Genomic DNA, 18,004 nt, shown 5'->3' on the forward strand with positions numbered 1-18,004 from the left:
CTAGGAGCATAGAACAGACATCTCAGTATGTCAAAGAGCTAAAGATTGATAAGCAAGGCTCCCAGGCTGTGTGCGCAATTGACCAGAGAAGAAAGCCCAGTTTCCCTGTGGACAGAAGGGGGATGTGCAACGCCAGAAATTCATGCACCATGTGTGGAAATCCTAGCCATGGAGCGAACTATCCATCTTTTCCAGCCAAGTTTGCCGAGTGTTTCAAGTGCAAAGGTAAAGGACACTTTGCGAAGGTTTGTAAGGTCGCATCCATAAATCTTGTGGAACCCAGAACAGAACCCAGGAACAGCAGTGATGAAAACATTCGGAGAAGCTACAATATACAAGAGGTGACAAACATGCAATAGCCTGTTCCCAGACATGTATTTGAAATATCGGCCATCTTTGGAGAAACAAAGGGGCCTGTGGATGAGTTTGATACTGATGGCTGCAAGATCATGATGAAGGTTGATACCTGTTCTCTGTGGACAATTATATCACGGGACACCCTAACAAATACATTGAGGAAGAGTGAAAGTGTGATCCGTCCCACTGACATTCGGCCGTGTGGCTATGGCGAGTCTTCTATAGAGATCTTGGGACAATTTTCTGCGAAGTACTACGCAAGGAAAGGCAGTGCAAGGCAAACATTTTAGTTGCCAAGAAGGGTGCTTCTTTATTGGGATGGGAGGAGCAAAGATGTTTAGGAGTGAGAGTGCAAGCAAGTGCGCTTAATCTGGTCACCATTGCTGAGATTGAGGACGTGTGGTCCAAGGAATTTCCTGAAGTTTTTTCCAAAAACTTAGGAAGACTTAAACATTTTGAACACCATATAAAACTCAAGAAGGATGCACATCCCGTGGCTCATAAAGTGAGACGTGCCGTTGAATATGAAGTGTCAGCTACGCAACGAACTGGATGACCTTATGAATAAAGGTGTGATCGAACCTGCGACGGCCACGGAATGGTTGTCACCTATAGTTCTAGTAGCCAAGAGCAATGGGAAATTAAGGTTATGTGTGGACCTACGTAGTTTAAATCAAAACATAATGGTTGAGAGACATCCCTGTCCCAACATATCGGAGACCCTTTCCACACTTGGTGAACCTAAATTATTCTCAGTTATTGACCTCTCAGCAGCTTATCACTGAGTTCCCCTTTCTAAAGAGTCTCAATATTTAACCGCCTTCATCACTCCTGGAGGCACTTTTAAATACAATTGCATGTCATTTGGGCTGGCTTTGGCTGTGTCAGTGTTTCAGAACGTGATGGAGGAAGTTCTGAGGGGGTTGAACAAAGTTAAATGTTTTCCAGGATGACCTTCTAGTGTTTGCGAATAATGAGAGTGAGCATGATGGGATTTTGAGAGCTGTCTTAAATAGACTCAGAGAGGCAGGTTTAACTGTTCAAAGGAACAAGTGTAAAACAGCCGTCAAGGAAGTGGAATATTTGGGTCACAAGATCTCCAGAGATGGGATTGCCCCCAAACAATCACTCATTGAAAGTATCAGTAGTGCTCCCCAGCCTCAAGACAAGGAACAATTACGTCCGTTCATGGGCCTAGCGGAGTACTACCATAAGTTTGTCAGTAGTTTTGCTACAATTTCGTCTCCTTTGAGGGATCTGCTGAAGAAAGGGGTGAAGTATGACTGGTCGAGTGAGTGTCAAGAGGCCTTTCAACAAATCAAGAAGGGTATTATCCAGGCACCTTCATTAGGGGGTTTCGTTTCAGGCAGGGAAACCTTGTTATCAATGGATGCAAGTACTTTGGAGCTGGGCGCTGCCTTAACCCAATATGATTCTGGGAAGATCGAACACCATTGCATTTGCCTCAAGACCCCTGAGGGGAGCGGAGAAAAATTACTCCGTCATAGAGAGGCGTTGGCAGTATCATGGGCTGTTTCACATTTTAAATTTTACCTTTGGGGTCAGGCTTTTATTGTGAGGACATACCATAAGCATTTGGCTCAGTTGATGTGCAGTGTGGAGTGGGCCAAAGGTTCCCCCAGGATATCAAGGTGGATGATAGAGCTTTTGGGTTACAATTTCAAAGTGGTGTACATACCTGGCAAGGAAAATGTGGTGGCGTATTGCCTGTCCAGGTTACCTACAAGTGGCGATGATGTAAGTGAAGTGCCTGCGAGTCAGGGATTCAGTATTTCAGAAATTGAGTATAATGCCATAGGAAAGAATGAATGGGAAAGTGCCGATGAAGAAGACAAGGTGTTAAAACAAATCAAAATGTGGACTAAAGTAGGTTGGCCCCACAAGAATGAAACTGAGAGAAAATTTGACAGGTACTATGGAATAAAAGATGAGCTAAATCTGTCGGAGGATGGACTAAAGCTCAGGAAGGGCAGAAAAGTAATTCCTCCCAGTGGTATCGGACCTCATTTGGTAAGCATAGCTCATCAGGGGCACATAGGCATGGGAGGTACTAAAAGATACAAATGTCAATCATTCTAGTGGCCTGGTGTCGATAGTGATGTTAAGTGTGTGAGGAACTGCAAGGAATGTGAGAGAAGCGATATGAACAAAATTGTCAGGGAAGTATCAATACGTCCTGTTAGTGTACCAAATGAACCTTGGAAACAAAAATTGCTGATGATTTGGTAGGACCATTACAGAATTTGGGTGATGATTACAGGTATTTAGTGGTATTAGTTGATTATCACTCTAAGTGGATCGAGTGGAAGGCACTTCGTGAGGCCACTACCTCAGAAATGATTTTGTTTTTTGAAGAAGTGTTTCATAGAGAGGGTTTTCCTACGGAAGTTGTCACTGATAACAGAGTCCAGTTCTGTTCCGATAAAATGTTAGCCTTTCTGAAGAAATTGTGCATCAAGCATTCTAGGACAGCTTTATATCACCCCAGGGCCAATGGCTTGGTAGAAAGGGCCAATAGGTTTGTGAAAGTGGATTACAACTGGCCATGGCTTCGGGTTTAAACTGGTCAAAAGTCCTAAGGGAAATGATATGGAACTATTGCACTACACCGCACTCTGTTACAAAAATTTCTCTATTCATGTCTCTTAAGGGTAGGCAACCAGGTACGAAACTTTGCCGAGGCTGGTTAGACATGGCAAGGAGTGTCAACATAGATCGTGAAAAGATCATGGCACTCATTAGGGAGGCACAAGATGAATATAAAGAGAAATTTGATGTAGAAAAAAAACCAAGGAAATGATCTGGAAAGAGGGTGACTTAGTTTTTGTCAGAAACCCCAGGTTGACCCCTAAATGTCTAGAGAGCAAGTTTATTGGTCCGTAGAGGATTCCTGTGGTGAGGGGTAATGTGATTATTATGGAAGGGGGGGAGTGCTGGTCCATGTCTAAATTAGTTAAGTGTCCCCATGGTGACAAAGCAGATGACCATGGAGCAAGTGATAATCATACCGACAATGAATAATTGTACAGAGGAGAATCCAGTAATGATTCCCAAGTAAATGGGAAACTGGAATCAAATTCAGAGAGGGCAAGGAACAAACCGTCTTGGTTAAAGGACTACTACTTGGAATAAACTTGTTACAACTGTAAGGGAGGAGATGTGTTGGGTTGGTTACTTTCAACAATATGTTTATTATATAGCAACTTAGTTAATGGATAGATAAATAAGCATGTTTTAAACTTTCTTAGTTCTATGTACATGTTTTCTCTGTAAGTAAGAAACAAGCAATATTGTGACTTCACCTGATTCTCTTATGGAATGATTATCTTTGTGTGATGTTCTGTAGTGTGTTGACAGTTTGAGCCTGCCACCACAAGCAGTGCCTGCTGTCTCGTCGGTCAGCAATAAACTTGAGTTCCTGTTCAACCTCGGTGTGTCATATCTTCACAGGAGACATGGGGAACAGTGGGTCTGGAGGGTGGCATGGGTCGGATGGGGCATCTTGGTGTGGCTCTGGATGGAGGGGTGTGGGCACATTGGTGTGTCTGGGGGAGGGGTGGTTCATCTTGGTGTGGGTCGGGATGGTGGGATGGAGGCATCTTGGTGGGGTCTGCAATGGATAGGGGCACATTGGTGTGGGTTTGATTGGAGGGATGGGGACATTGGTCTGGAGAGGAATGGCTGCATATTGGTGTGGGTCTGGAAGGAGGGGTTGGGGCACATTGGTGTGAGTCTGGGGAGATGGGTGCATATTAGGATGGGTGGTTTTAGAGGGGGTCGGCTGGGGCTAGCTGCTTGTGATTCGGGATCGGCACACAAGCATCTGCTGCAAGGGGGAAGGGGCATCTTGCTATGTGGAGGAAGGATGGGGCATTATGGTATTGGTCTAGAGCTGGGGTGCACAACATACGGCCCGCGGTCCAAATGCGGCTCTCCATCCTGCGAAATGCGGCCCGCCAAGAGTGTTTACTTTTGTAATGAGATACGGCCCACTTCAAGCAGTTGGCTGCATTTCATTACATAAGTAAACAGTTTGCCAGGGACTGTCTGCACCTCTACTAAAGCGGCTATTAACGTTATCTTTATCTCCATTACAATGTATTCCCCCCTCCTTTGTTTAGAATGAAAAGCAGTCTGAGTGACTCCTTCGGGGGGCATACATGATAAAGATACAGTTAATAGTCGCAAATTATCAAAAGACCGCGAGCCAGCAGTCTCCCTTGTATTAATTGTAATTGGTTATTTATAATGCGCTTAATACCTGAATGTTTCTAAGCGCAACCCAGGAAGCATTGTCTTGCTTCCAAGACAAGCGCGTTGTCCCTGAGCTATGCTCCCGAGACAAATAAAAACTCGGTTTTGTATCTATAACACCCAATGCAGCAGTCTTTTGGGTTTACAGTGATGGAAACATCCTGCATTGTTAACACAAAATCTGCAACCGAACGGTACCCAATCAGAATGAAGCCTGCAGGCTGTGTTTGGATTCAGGCATGAAACATGCAAGTTACAGATTTGGGGAGCAGGCGCAGTGCTCTGCTTATCGACTTCACCAGCTCTTTGGGGTCAGCAGTGTGCTACCCTAACACGGAGGCTGCAACCCTCAAAACCCCCCTAAAGAAGCAGCACTTATTGCAAGACTCAGTCCCCTCGCCACCCACTGAGGTTCAGCGCTTCATGAAAGGTTTAGAATAAGCTCTACTGAGCACAGTCTTCTGAAAGTCAACAAACAACGTGTTCCCTCAGAACAATTATTTAGCTGCAGTAAAAAAATTAAAAAAAGCATTGGCAAAGCCAACAGTCTTTGCTTTTGTGCAGGTATTGGGTAGGCGTTTGTCCAGTACTGTCTTCATGAGCCCAGGTAATCACACCTTTTGCTACCTGTAGTGTTATATTTTGCCACGTGTTGCTAAAATATGCCCAGTGCTCATCTACTATGAACGATGTTCCTATCAGGTATGCCTGTACCTACAAGATCCAACAACTACGGTATCCCACAAGGATCAAGGCTCACACCCCTTCTCTTCAATATAAACATGGCCCATCTCATGAAATTAATTTCAAAAGGCATGGGTACACATGGTACAATTATGCAGGTGACACTACATTTTCAAGATGACTACAGGTACACACTCAAACCCCTCGCTCAATCATTTCTTCAATTAGATAAGTCACTAGGTGACCAACAGCAAACCAAAACTAAAGCCAAACAAAACAGAAATACTGATCAGCCCCCGCACCCCACTCACAGGGCACTGCATGGACAAAGAGCAGAACACTTCGATCAAAAGTCACTGCCTTCCATCCAATAAAGACATTAAGGTGTGTGTCGGGTCTGCCTGAATGTTTGTTTTTGTGTGCAAGTTCAGTGTATGTTGAGATGCGGGGGTGGGTTGAGTGTCGGGTCTGCCTGAATGTGTTTGTGTGCACATTCAGTGTATGTTGAGATGCGGGGGTGGGTGGTCCGGGTCTGTATGGGTGCATGCTTGTGAGTTTGTTTGGTGAGTTGGGGGGCGGGGGGTTCAGGTCTGTATGGATGCATGGTGTATGTTTGTGAGTTTGTATGGTGAGTTGGGGTGGGGGTCTGTAAGGGTGCATAGTGTATTGGTGTATGCTTGTGAGTTTGTGTGCTGAGTTGGCGGTGGGGGGTTCGGGTCTGTATGGGTGCATAGTGTTTGCATGAGGGGTGGGTGTCTTGGGGCATAGTGTTTGGTTGGGGAGTGGGTGTCTTGGGGCATAGCGTGTGCATGAGGGGTGGGTGTCTTGTGTAGTACAAAATGTAAGTTTGAAATACAAATAAAAATCATTACACCTCAAAAACGTATTCTTTTTCCATGTGTTTAATAGAAATTGGGGGTTGAAAAAGCCTCTTGCCACGCCACGCCCCACCGTGCCTACCGCCCCAACCACATTTACTTTTCAGCCAACTATAGCCATCATGTAAGGTACTTTCGGCCCTCTGTAAAAATCAGTTGTAGACCCCTGGTCTAGAGGGCGGGATGGGGCATCTTGGTGGTGTCTGAATGGTTGGATAGGGGCATGCTGCTGTGGGTCTGGCGGGATGGGACACATGGTGCGGGTCTGGAGGGAGGGATAGGAAAATAGTGGTGTGGTTCTGGGGAGATGGGGACAGTGGTGTGGGTTTGGGGAGGGTTGGGGTACATTGGTGTGGGTCTGGGAGAGTGATGGGGTACATGGGCGGGGGTCTGGAGGGAGACATGGGGCACAGTGGGTCTGGAGGGTGGCATGGGTCATCTAAGTGTGGGTTGAGAGGGTCGGATGGGACATCCTTGTGTGGCTCTGGAGGGAGGTGGTGGGGGCACATTGGTGTGGGTTTGATGGAAGGGATGGGGCACATGGGTGTGTTTCTGAAGGGTGAGATGGGGCACAGTGGGTCTGGAGGGTGGCATGGGACATTTAGGTGTTACGGGGCATCTTGGTGTGGCTCTGGACGGAGGGGATGGGGCACATTGGTGTGGGTTTGATGGGAGGGATGGTGCACATTGGTGTGGGTCTGGGGAGGGATGGGTCACATGGGTGTGTTTCTGGAGTGAGCGATGGGGCACAGTGGGTCTGGAGAGTGGCATAGGTCATTTAGGTTTGGGTTAGGAGTGTGGGACGGGGAATCTTGGTGTGGCTCTGGATGGAGGGGTGCGATGGGGGCATCTTGCTGTGTGGATGGAGGGATGGTGGCATCTTGGTGGGGTCTGCAATGGATAGGGGCAAATGATGTGGGGTGGGGCACATTGGTGTGGGTTTGATGTGGGGTGGGGCACATTGGTGTGGAGAGGGATGGCGGCATATTGGTGTGGGTCTGGAAGGAGGGGTTGGGGCACATTGGTGTGAGTCTGGGGGGATGGGTGAATATTAGGATGGGTGGTTTTAGAGGGGGTCGGCTGGGGCTATCTGCTTGTGATTCGGGAGCGGCACATGGACATCTTTTGCAAAGGGAAGAGGCATCTTGCTATGTGGAAGGAGGATGGAGCATTATGGTATTGGTCTAGAGGGAGGGATGGGGCACCTTGGGGTCTGAATGGTTGGATAGGTGCACACTGGTGTGGGTCTGGCGGGATGGGGCACATTGGTGTGGGTCTGGAGGGAGGGATAGGAACATAGTGGTGTGGGTCTGGGGGGGAGGGATGGGGCCAGTGGTGTGGGTCTGGGAGGATGGTTGGGGTACATTGGTGTGGGTCTGGAGGGAGCAATGGGGGGACATGGGTGTGTGTCTGGATGGAGAGATGGGGCATGGGTCAGGAGGGTGGCATGGGTCATCTAGGTGTGGGTTGGGAGGGTGGGATGGGGCATCTCCGTGTGGCTCTGGAGGGAGGGGTTAGGCGCACATTGGTATGGGTATGATGGGAGGGATGGGGCACATTGTTGTGGGTCTGCAGGGAGGGATGGAGCATCCTGATTTGGGTTGGATGGGGACATCGGTGTGGTTCTGGAGGGAGGGGATGGGGGACATTGGTCTGTGTCTGGGGGGGATGGGAGCAACATTGTGGGTCTGGGAGGAGGGATGCTTCATCTAAGTGTATATCTGGAGAGAAGGATGTTGGTTTATTGCAGGGGTGGGAGCATGTGTGTCGAAGGGATGGGGTAATCCGGTGTGGGTATAGAGAGGGCGGATGGCGCCATCTGAATGAGTCTGGAGGTAGAGGTGAAGCATATGGGTGTGGCTCTGAGAAGTGCAGCATCTTGTAGGTATGGAGGGGCGGATGTTGGTGTCTGTGTGGGTTTGGATTGGTGAAGGTTGGCATGTGAGTCAGGACGGCGGTGGCATTTAAATCTGGAATGTGTGTTTGGAAGGAGAAATGGGGCATTTGAGTGTGAATTCGGACATGTAGGGCTAGTTTATCTGCTTGTGAGTGGGTGCATGAAGAATCATTAACAGCAGAGCAGAGGGAGGGAGAGCCGCAGGACCGACCTCAGTTGCATCCCAGATGCGCACACCCACAGCCCGGGAACCTCTCGTAGAGTGGTCCGCATCCCAGATGCGCACACCCACAGCCCGGGGAACCTCTCGTAGAGTGGTCCGGTGCGCGTGGTCAACCAGGTGCTATGGTGCAGGGATTCCCTTCCACCGGAGGGGGGAGGGGCTCTGTGACCCAGCAGATGGGCGGGTACGCCTGGCAGGGTTGAGTTAACCTGCTGGGGATGTCCCCAACCATGCACCAGAAAGGGAGCCCCATGCAGCCCTCTCTCCTCACTGAGCCCACCTCTGTGCTGGCCGGGGGCGCACACTCCTCTCTCTGACCTGCCAGCGGGTGGGCATTGGGGGGCACACCTTGGTCAGCAGGGAAGACCCGAGTGGGGGCAGCCGGGAGCCGAGGGAAACCTGACTGCTCTCGAGGGGCGCCTCCCCAGGAAGACAGGAGCCCGGCACGCCGGGCATGAGCCCTGAGCCATGATGCAGCAGGTTTACTCAACAGGCGGGCCCCAAGGTTCCAGCCGCCCTCATCTGTGGGCGAGAGATGGCCAGGCCCGCTGGCGCAGCGGTCAACCTTCTCTCTTGCCCAGGTACCTGGAGCTGGGCCATATGCGGCCAGGCTGGGGTTTGAAGACTCTAGCGGTCCCACCCGACCCGCTGTCCGTGCTGTCTCTGGCCCGCCTCGCCATCCGTCTCACAGCCCCCCAAAAAGGGAAGCGGAAGGGGTCAGGGAAGGATAAGTGGATCGGGCAGGTGGCAAAGTGGCCTGCCTCCATCCCACTGGGAAGCACTGTGCTGCTGCAGGCAGAGGTCAGGCTGAGCGCCTGGATTTTAAAAAGAATTTTAAACCACAATAGTCTCGGCCAAGCTAGACAGGGCGCTGGGCTGTCCCGCCACAAGTGGCGCTGCCTCCCCCGGCCTCTCCTGCACCGGCAGGGTCAGGCCGACATCTGGAACAAAGAAATGTTGCCTGTGACTCTTGGCGGTGGATCACTCGGCTCATGCGTCGATGAAGAACGCAGTTAGCTGCGAGAGTTAGTGTGAATGGCAGGACACATTGATAAACACTTGGAACGCACCATGCGGCCCCGGGTTCCTCTCGGGGCTACGCTTGTCTGAGGGTTGCTTGTACATCAATCGCCCCGGAGTTCTCTCCTGGGGGCGTGGCTCGGCCTGTGGCAGGGACCCTGTTCCCTTTGTCTCCCTAAGGTCAGACCCCGATCAGCACCGTCGCAGGATACCTAGCACGCAAGCTCATTGCTGGCTCGTCCCGGCCTCCTCAGTTTCCCCATTTTATGCTGTTTTCGGCAGGGCCAGGTGGCCGGCGGGCCTTTAAAAAAGCCTGGCGCACCTTCACCCTACCCCGGGGCACCTGGCCGTGATGTGTGTGGCTGTCTGTGGTGTCCCACGGCTTGCGGCGCAGGATGGCCATGGAGCGCAGACCTTGCGATCATGTGGGCTTCGGTTGCAGATTGGGACAGCGCACACTCGCCTGCGCCTGAGCCACAGGGCTGGGGCAGCCCCCTGTACGGGCCTGAGGCCAGCTGCCCCAAGCTTTGTGCTCCCCAACTACGGCCTCAGATCAGACATGGTGACCCGCTGAATTTAAGCATATTACTAAGCGGAGGAAAAGAAACTAACCAAGATTCCCTCAGTAACGGCCAGTGAAGAGGGACGAGCCCAGCGCTGAATCCCCATTCAGCGCCAGGTGTGGGAACTGTGGCATACAGAAGACCGACTCCCTGGCATCGCTCAGGGGGCTCAAGTCCTTCTGATCGAGTCTCACCCAGCGGACGGTGTTAGGCCAGTAGCGGCCTCTTGCACACCAGGATCAGGTCTTCGTGGAGTCAGGTTGGTTGGGAATTCAGCCCAACGCGTGTGGTAAACTCAGTCTGAGGCTAAATACAGGCACGAGAATGATGGCAAACAAGTACCGTAAGGGAAAGTTGAAAAGACCTTTGAAGAGAGAGTTCAAGAGGGCGTGAAACTGTTGAGAGGTAAACTGGTGGGTTCCGTGCAGTCCACCTGCAGGATTCAACACGGCAGGCAGGTCGGTCACCTGGAATGTTGGAGGCCCTTGCGGGACTGCGGTCCAAGGACACCCAGCCCCAGCAGGATGCATTTCCTCTGTGGTGGTGCACCACGACTGGGCAGGTGGCTCTCTGCTCCAGCAGAGAGTGGTACAGCCCCCTGACAGCAGTTTTGCTGTGTCCACGGGGCCGAGGGAGATTGACCGCCACAGTGCCCTTCTCCGGCAACTGTCCTAGCCTCTCTTGGGGGTCTCCAGGGTGGCGACAGGAGACAGGGCTCCCGATACGACTGTGGTGGACAGCCCTCAGTGCGCCCTGACCATGTCGTGGTGCCGGGTGGGGAGGCCCACAAAGGGCGCCACGGGTCTGAGGTGATGTTGGTTAACCACCCGACCTGTCTTGAAACACAGACCAAGGAGTATAACACGTGTGCGAGTCAAGGGGCCGAATGAAACCCTGTGATGTAATGATGGTGAGGGCCGGCTCTCACCGATTGCGGTGGGTGCTCCACCGGCTCGCCCGCACGGTCAGGGAGATGGCGGATGAGCGTGTCTGATAGGACCCGAAAGATGGTGAACTCGGCCTGGTGGAGGTTTGTAGCGGTCCTGATGTGTAAATCAGTCGTCCGACCTGGGTATAGGGGCAAAACACTAATTGAACCATCTAGTAGCTGGTTCTCTCTGAAGTTTCCCTCAGGATAGCTGGCGCATGGAAACCCCAGTTTTATCTAGCAAAGCGAATGATTAGAGATCTTGGGGCCAAAATGATCTCAACCTATTCTCAAACTCTAAATGGGTAAGAAGCCCGGCTCTCTGGCGTGGAACCGGGCATTGAATGCAAGTGCCCATTCGGCAACTTTTGGTTAGCTGAACTGGCGCTGCGGGATTATCCGGACGCCGGGTTAAGCGCCCCTGATGCAGATGCTCATCAGACCCCAGAAACAGTGTTGGTTGTTATAGACAGCAGGAGGGTGGCCATGGAAGTCGGAATCTGTTAAGGAGTGTTTAACAACTCACCTGCCAAATCAACTAGTTCTGAAAATGGATGGCACTGGAGCGTCGGGCCCATACCCGGCCCGTGCTGAGAGCCGCAAGGTCTAAGTCGCGACGAGTAGGCGGGCCTCTGCGGTGCGCAGAGAAGCCCAGGGCGAGGGCCCAGGTGGACCCGCAGGTGCGGATCTTGGTGGTAATAGCAAATATTCAAACGAGAACTTTGAAGGCTGAAGTGGAGAAGGGTTCCATGTGAACAGCAGTTGAACATGGGTCAGTCGGTCCTAAGGGATTGGTGAGTGCCGTTCAGAAGGGACGGGCAGTGACCTCTGTTGCCCTCAGCCGTTCGAAAGGGAGTCGGGTTCATATCCCTGAACCCGGAGTGGCAGAGACAGGCGCCCTCACGGCATCCAGTGCGGTAACGCAAATGATCCCAGAGAAGCCGGCAGAAGCCCCAGGTAGAGTTCTCTTTTCTTTGTGAAGGGCAGGGCACCCTGGAATGGGTTTGCCCGAGAAAGGGGCCCCAGCCTTGGAAAGCGTAGTGGTTCCAGCGGCATCCGGTGAGCTCTCGCTTGTCCTTGAAAATCCAGGGGAGATGGCCGTACCCATATCCGCAGCAGGTCTCCAAGGTGAACAGCCTCTGGCATGTTGGAACAATGTAGGTAAGAGAAGTCGGCAAGTCAGATCCGTAACTTCGGGATAAGGATTGGCTCTAAGGGCTGGGTCGGTCGGGCTGGGCGCTCGCCATGGTTAGACGATGCGTCTTCCCTCCAGGGGCCTCGCTGACTCTGGATGCGAGCCAGGCCCTTCCTGTGGATCACCCCAGCTGCAGTGGACACCTCTCTCATTCCCCCTCCTGGGGTTCGGGCTGGCATTCTGCCTTGGCCGACACCTAGCAGCTAACTTTGAACTGGGGCGTAGCAGTGGAATCGGACTGTTTAATTAAAACAAAGCATTGTGAAGGCCCGTGGTGGGTGATGACGCAATGTGATTTCTGCCCAGTGCTCTGAATGTCAAAGTGAAGAAATTCTATGAAGCGTGGGTAAACAGCAGGAGTAACTATGACTCTTAAGGCAGCCAAATGCCTTGTCATCTAATTAGTGATGTGCATGAATGGATGATGAATGAGATTCCCCCTGTCCCTACCTACTATCTAGCAAAACCACAGCCAAGGGAACGGGCTTGGCAGAATCGGCAGGGAAAGAAGACCCGGTTGAGTTTGACTCTAGTCTGGCACTGTGAAGAGACATGAGAGGTGTAGGATAAGTGGGAGGCCCTCTGGCCGCCGATGAAATACCACTACTCTTATTGTTTTTCCACTTACCCTGTGAAGTGGTGTGCTTGCTTGGCTGAGGAGCCAATTGGGCGAACCTACCATCTGTGGGATTATGACTGAACGCCTATAAGTCAAAATACCGTGGAGAGTAGGCCCAGATGGCCCGAGTTGTGGCCGGTGGCCCAGATGGCCCGAGTTGTGGCCGGTGGACCAGATGGCCCGAGTTGCGGCTGGCCCCTGCATTTGTCTCCGGTCGGGTTCCATAAGCCCCCACTACGTGGCTTAATAGTTGGCGTGGAAGTGCCACCCTGTGGTCTCCAGGGTGGCCGTGGCGCAGTTACCGGCCTCGGTTCAATGGCGTTTGTGGGTTGCTCCCGGTCCTCGGGCAAGTGTCCCCCGCGTGTGATCAGGTCCAAAACTGAGAGCATGTGTCAAGAGGTGCCCTGAGTGGGCCCCGTACCTCCACGGGGCTATAACCGCTTATAGTGCCCAGCCTTGAGTTCCATGGCGTTCGTGGATTGCTCCCGGTCCTCGGGCATGTATCAACCACGTGTGGTCAGGTCCAAGTCGAGGTGCGTGTGTCAAGGGGCGCCCTGAGCAGGTCCCTTTCCCTTAAATGCGCTTGCAGTGGCCGGCCCTGAGTTCCACGGTGTTTGTGGGTTAGTCCTGGAGGGAAAGGCTCTAATGTGGTTGGAGAAGCTGTGAGGGGGGCCCGGCCAGAGCTCCAGGGAGATGGTCAGGGATGCTGCCCCCGGCCTTGAGCACCAGCCTTGTGCATGTGGGTCGAGAGTCCCCAAGCCTGGCAGCGGTCGCGGAGAGCCCTGGTGGGGTCCCCATCCCTCCCCAGAGGGAGAAGATCTAAAGGGGCCCTGCTAAAGCTCCAGGCTGGCTGGGGGTGTGCCTTTCTCATGACTGTCCCCAGAGGGACAAGCTCCAAGGTGGATGGAAAAACCTCTTACGTGGAGGGGGGAGCCCAGCCATCTGCTCATTAGCCATAGGAATGTCTGCAAGGACCAGATGGATGTTTTTCGGAAACTGGGTCCATGATTAAGAGGGACGGCCGGGGGCATTCGTATTGTGCCGCTAGAGGTGAAATTCTTGGACCGGCGCGAGACGAACCAAAGTGAGAGCATTAGCCAATAATGTTTTCATTAATGAAGAACGAATGTCTGAGGTTCGAAGATGATCTGATAGTGTTGTATTTCTGACCATAAACAATGCTGATTAACGATCAGGCGGTGTTATTCCCATGACCCCGTCTTTGAGTTCCGGGGGGAGTATGGTTGCAAAGTTGAAAATTAAAGGAATTGACGGCTTAATTTGACTCAACACAGGAAACCTTGCCTGGACAGGTAAAAGATTAACAGATTGATAGCTCTTTCTCGATTCTGTGGGTGGTGGTGCATGGCCGTTCTTAGTTAGTGGAGTGATTTGTCTGGTTAATTCTGATAACGAACAAGACTCCTCCAGGCTAACTAATTATTTCCCATGAATGAGGAATTCCCATTAAGTGTGATTCATAAGCTTGCGCTGGTTAAGTCCCTACCCTTTGTACACACCGCCTGTCGCTACTACTGATTTAATGGTGTAGTAAGGTCCTCGGATCGGCCCCGCCGGCAAAACGCCCATGGCGGTGTGGCGAAAAGACAATCAAACTTGGCTAGAGGAAGTAAAAGTCGTACGGGTTGGTTTAACCTGCTGGTGATCTCCCCACCCCACCTGAGAGGGAGCCCCAAGCGGCCCCCATCCTCCTCACTGAGCGGCCCCTGAGCCTCCAGGGGTGGGGCGCTCCTCCACCCTGACCCGCCAGCAGGTGGGCATTAGTGAGCGCACCCCGGTCCTCAGAGAAGTCCCAATTGGGAGCAGCTGGGAACCGGGGGAAGCCTGACTGTTCTCAAGGGACTCCTCCCCAGGCAGACAGGGGCCCAGCACGCTGGGCGAGCCCTGAGCCTTGATGCAGGTGGGCGTCGAGGTTCCCGTTGCCCACATCCGTGGGTGAGCGATGGCCAGGCCCGCTGGTGCAGCAGGACACCTTCCCTCTTGCCCAGGTGCGGCCAGGGTGGGGTATGAAGACTTTAGCAATCCTGCCCACCCCCGCCTGTGCTGTCTCTGGTCTGCCTCTCCACCTGACCCCCGAAAGGGGAGCGGCAGAGGGGGTCGGGGAAGGATGAGCGGGATCAGGCTGGGTGGGATGGCGGCAGCGCAGCCTACCTCTGCCATGGGAAGCCCTGCCGCCATGCTGCTGCAGGCGGCGGGCAGGCTTCCCAGGCTAATCGGCAGGATTTTTTTTGTTTTAAAACCCTTATGGTCTCAGCTGACTCCCAAATGGGGAAGCTAGACGGGGCGCTTGGCTGTCTCGCTGCGGCCACCCCTGGCCTCTCTTCATCCCATTTTGCTTCTTCAAATTCTTTTGAAGGTTTTTTTTTTAAACGTTATTATTATTGGCATTTTAAAGTTTTGAACATTAACAATCCCCTTCCCCGCCTGACGACACCCACCCCCCCGGATCACTGCGCTGCATATCTTCTGAGGCGAATGTACATGGTATAACGGGTCGTAGTCTATAGTATAGTCCAATAGTCTTAGTCTCTGAGGACATCATTGTTCGCGGTAGTCCTTGTGCAGGAAGTTCAGGACGGCGTCCCACTCGTTCTTGAATGTAGCGTAATCCCCACGGATAGTGTATGTTACCAATTCCAGGGAAGTGTAATGCCAAATTTTGATATCCATTCCTGTTTGCTGGGGATCGTGGTTTATTTCCACTTTTGTGCAATTAGGGAGAGGGCTTCCATGCTTAGCACCATATATGCTTTCCTCTGTGGTTTAGTCAGGAGTGTGTCCAGCACGTCACTCCAGCCCAGTATAGTTTCTCCATTTTCTCTCCGTATTTGGGGACCAACGATGGCTTTCTTTTCTTTGTTGACCACTTCCCAGAACAGTTTTAGGATGGGGCAGGACCAACGGATATGGGGCCACGTGCCTACTTCTTTGCAGCCCTGCCAACACATCTGTGGTACTGAGGGGTATGTTTTATGTAGCTTCTCCAGTGTTAGGTGCCACTGCACCGCTATCCTGTACCACATTTCCCTGATCTGCACCCCTCTCATCAATTTGGGGATTCGCTGCCACACTTCCCACCACTGTTCTTCAGAGATCGGGAGGGGCAGCGTGTCTGCCCATTGTTTCATATAGGGCCACTGGACCTGTCCCTCTGGCATGGTTAATAATTTGTACATTTTACTAATCATTTGTCTATCACCGGAATTTGTTAGCAAGTACCTTTCTAGTGGAGTGAATTCTCTGGTGGTGGATTGTTTCAAATCTTGAGAAGAGAGCCAGTGCCGCAGTTGAGCATAGCGGTACCTATTGCATTGCTAGTGAGGGACTGTTTGTGATGACACCTGTTGCGGTACCTAAGCGCCTAGTTGGATTAGAAGGATTTGTCCTTGAGAGTTAAGGTGACGTTAGAGATCTTGCGTTGCACCAGGTTTAGCTACTACGGAGACTTAGAGCCCCTCCACTCCGTATGTGACAATATGTATTGGTTGTGTTGAGCTATACCTTCGTAGTGCGCCGGAAAATAATGGAATAGGCAAGTAGTTATGATCAGAGTTATAAATTCCTTTTATTTTTGTGATATTAGAGCCTTTGTGGATGACACGTGTTTCGGCGGAGCTGCCTTTTTCAAATCCAGGCTATATGGTTAGCTCATAGGTCACTGCATAATGCATGAAGAAGCTGATGTTCACAGGGATGAATCCCTCCTGGACAAAGAAGTCCTCCGTATATTTGAGTGTCCCCTATAGCGGTACCTATCCTCCTCCCGCAAAGCCATGGTTTGTTTGCAGAGCTTGAATGACTTACCCTTCTGTCCCTCCATCATGTCCCTTGTTCAAATGCTGCATTTCTCTCTCAAACCAGCTGCATTACACAAGCCAATGCACTTATTCTATCCAGACTGGATTATTGCAATGCTCTATTCGCTAGATCTAATAAGAACATTATTGATAAAATGCAAAAACGTTAAAACAATGCCCTTTTAGCAGCCCTTAATATCCCAAACAGAGAGCATATCTCTGCATTTAGAAGAGATGCTCATTGGCTCAAGATTAAGGACAGGATCTCCCTTAAAATACTCTCTCTCACATCTAAATGTCTTAATAACATAGCACCTCCCTACCTAGTAGAAAGAGTAAACAAGAGAGCTTCTGACTGACCCACGGGATTGTCCAACACTTACACCTTAGAGGTTCCTAGATACAAACGAAACACAGCCGGCGGCTCTAGATTTCCGGTTATAGCTGCTCAATCTTGGAATGGACTCCCCCTAGATCTTAGAACTGACCAACCCTACTCTAGATTCAGACGGAAAGTCCTTACCTGGCTACGGACTAATGATGCCTAAACCTCTTATCCTAACGGATCACTTGCCCCACCCACTCCCAACTACTCTCTTCAAGACTGCTTTGCCTGACCATGTCAACTGTATATGATCCTTGCTATCATTTGTCTGTATATTGGCACATCTATTGGGACCGTTGGTCACTGTAAACCTGTGACTGAATTGATGCTTTATTTGCTCACAACTATGTTCATCATTCTATGTATGTACCTACCTACTACTGTAACTAAGCTTCCTAAGTATTCTTGTTTTGTCTGCGCCCAGCTACCTGAGGGTTTTGGTTTGCGCTAGATTAAATAAACAAACAAACAAACAAGCTGCCTGCCTCTTCCCACCTGGCATATGCTCCTTTCTCTAGCCTTGGGGTGAACTGTGAGTATCGGTATAGGGGAGTGAACGGAGATGGGTAGGACATGATCTTTAATTCGGCTTCTGTACATGTTGGGGTGCCTGTCTGCTCTTGGGCACCACAGGCCCTCGTCCAGGGGTCTTTCCACCACTGCCCTATCCATCCTTCACCAGATGCTGTCGGGATTCCCATTGAACCAGTCACGGATGATTCTCCATTGAGCTGCTCGGTATTAAATTTAAAAGTTCAGAACTCCCGTTCCCCCATGCCCCTGCGGGAGTGACCATGACCCTCCAGGCCACCATCTGTCTTTTCCCTTGCCAGATGTAGTTACTTGTTTATTCAGGGTTTTGAAGAATTTTTGGAGGACCAACAGGGGGGCGAGCCTGAAAGTGATATAGTGCTCTGTGGAGAATTATAATTTTAATGACATTGATGTGGCCCATCTATGATATGTTAAGGAGCCTCCTCTCTCCCAGCCAGGTCTTGATAGTTTCCAACAGGTGGGGCTAGTTTGCTTGGTGCATATCCTCTAGGGTACTGGTTATTGTCACCCCCAGGTATCAAAGAGATGCCTCTGCTTGTGCAAATTGGCCCGTATCTGATGTTTCTGAGGGTGTGCCTTCTTGTAGCACCATTAGTTCTGATTTTTG

The 18,004-nt window shown here is 51.2% G+C and overlaps 1 non-coding gene across 1 annotated transcript; it reads left to right on the forward strand.

The window, feature by feature from the left end:
• The first annotated feature begins 9,279 nt into the window (after nucleotides 1-9,279).
• Nucleotides 9,280-9,430, forward strand: LOC138489889 (5.8S ribosomal RNA). Its single transcript, XR_011274982.1, has one exon. It is a non-coding gene; the product is annotated as a 5.8S ribosomal RNA (ribosomal RNA).
• The last annotated feature ends 8,574 nt before the right edge of the window (nucleotides 9,431-18,004 follow it).

Source organism: Ambystoma mexicanum, chromosome 9, assembly GCF_040938575.1.
Source record: "Ambystoma mexicanum isolate Mex_15411 chromosome 9, UKY_AmexF1_1, whole genome shotgun sequence".
Classification (NCBI taxonomy): Eukaryota; Metazoa; Chordata; class Amphibia; order Caudata; family Ambystomatidae; genus Ambystoma; species Ambystoma mexicanum.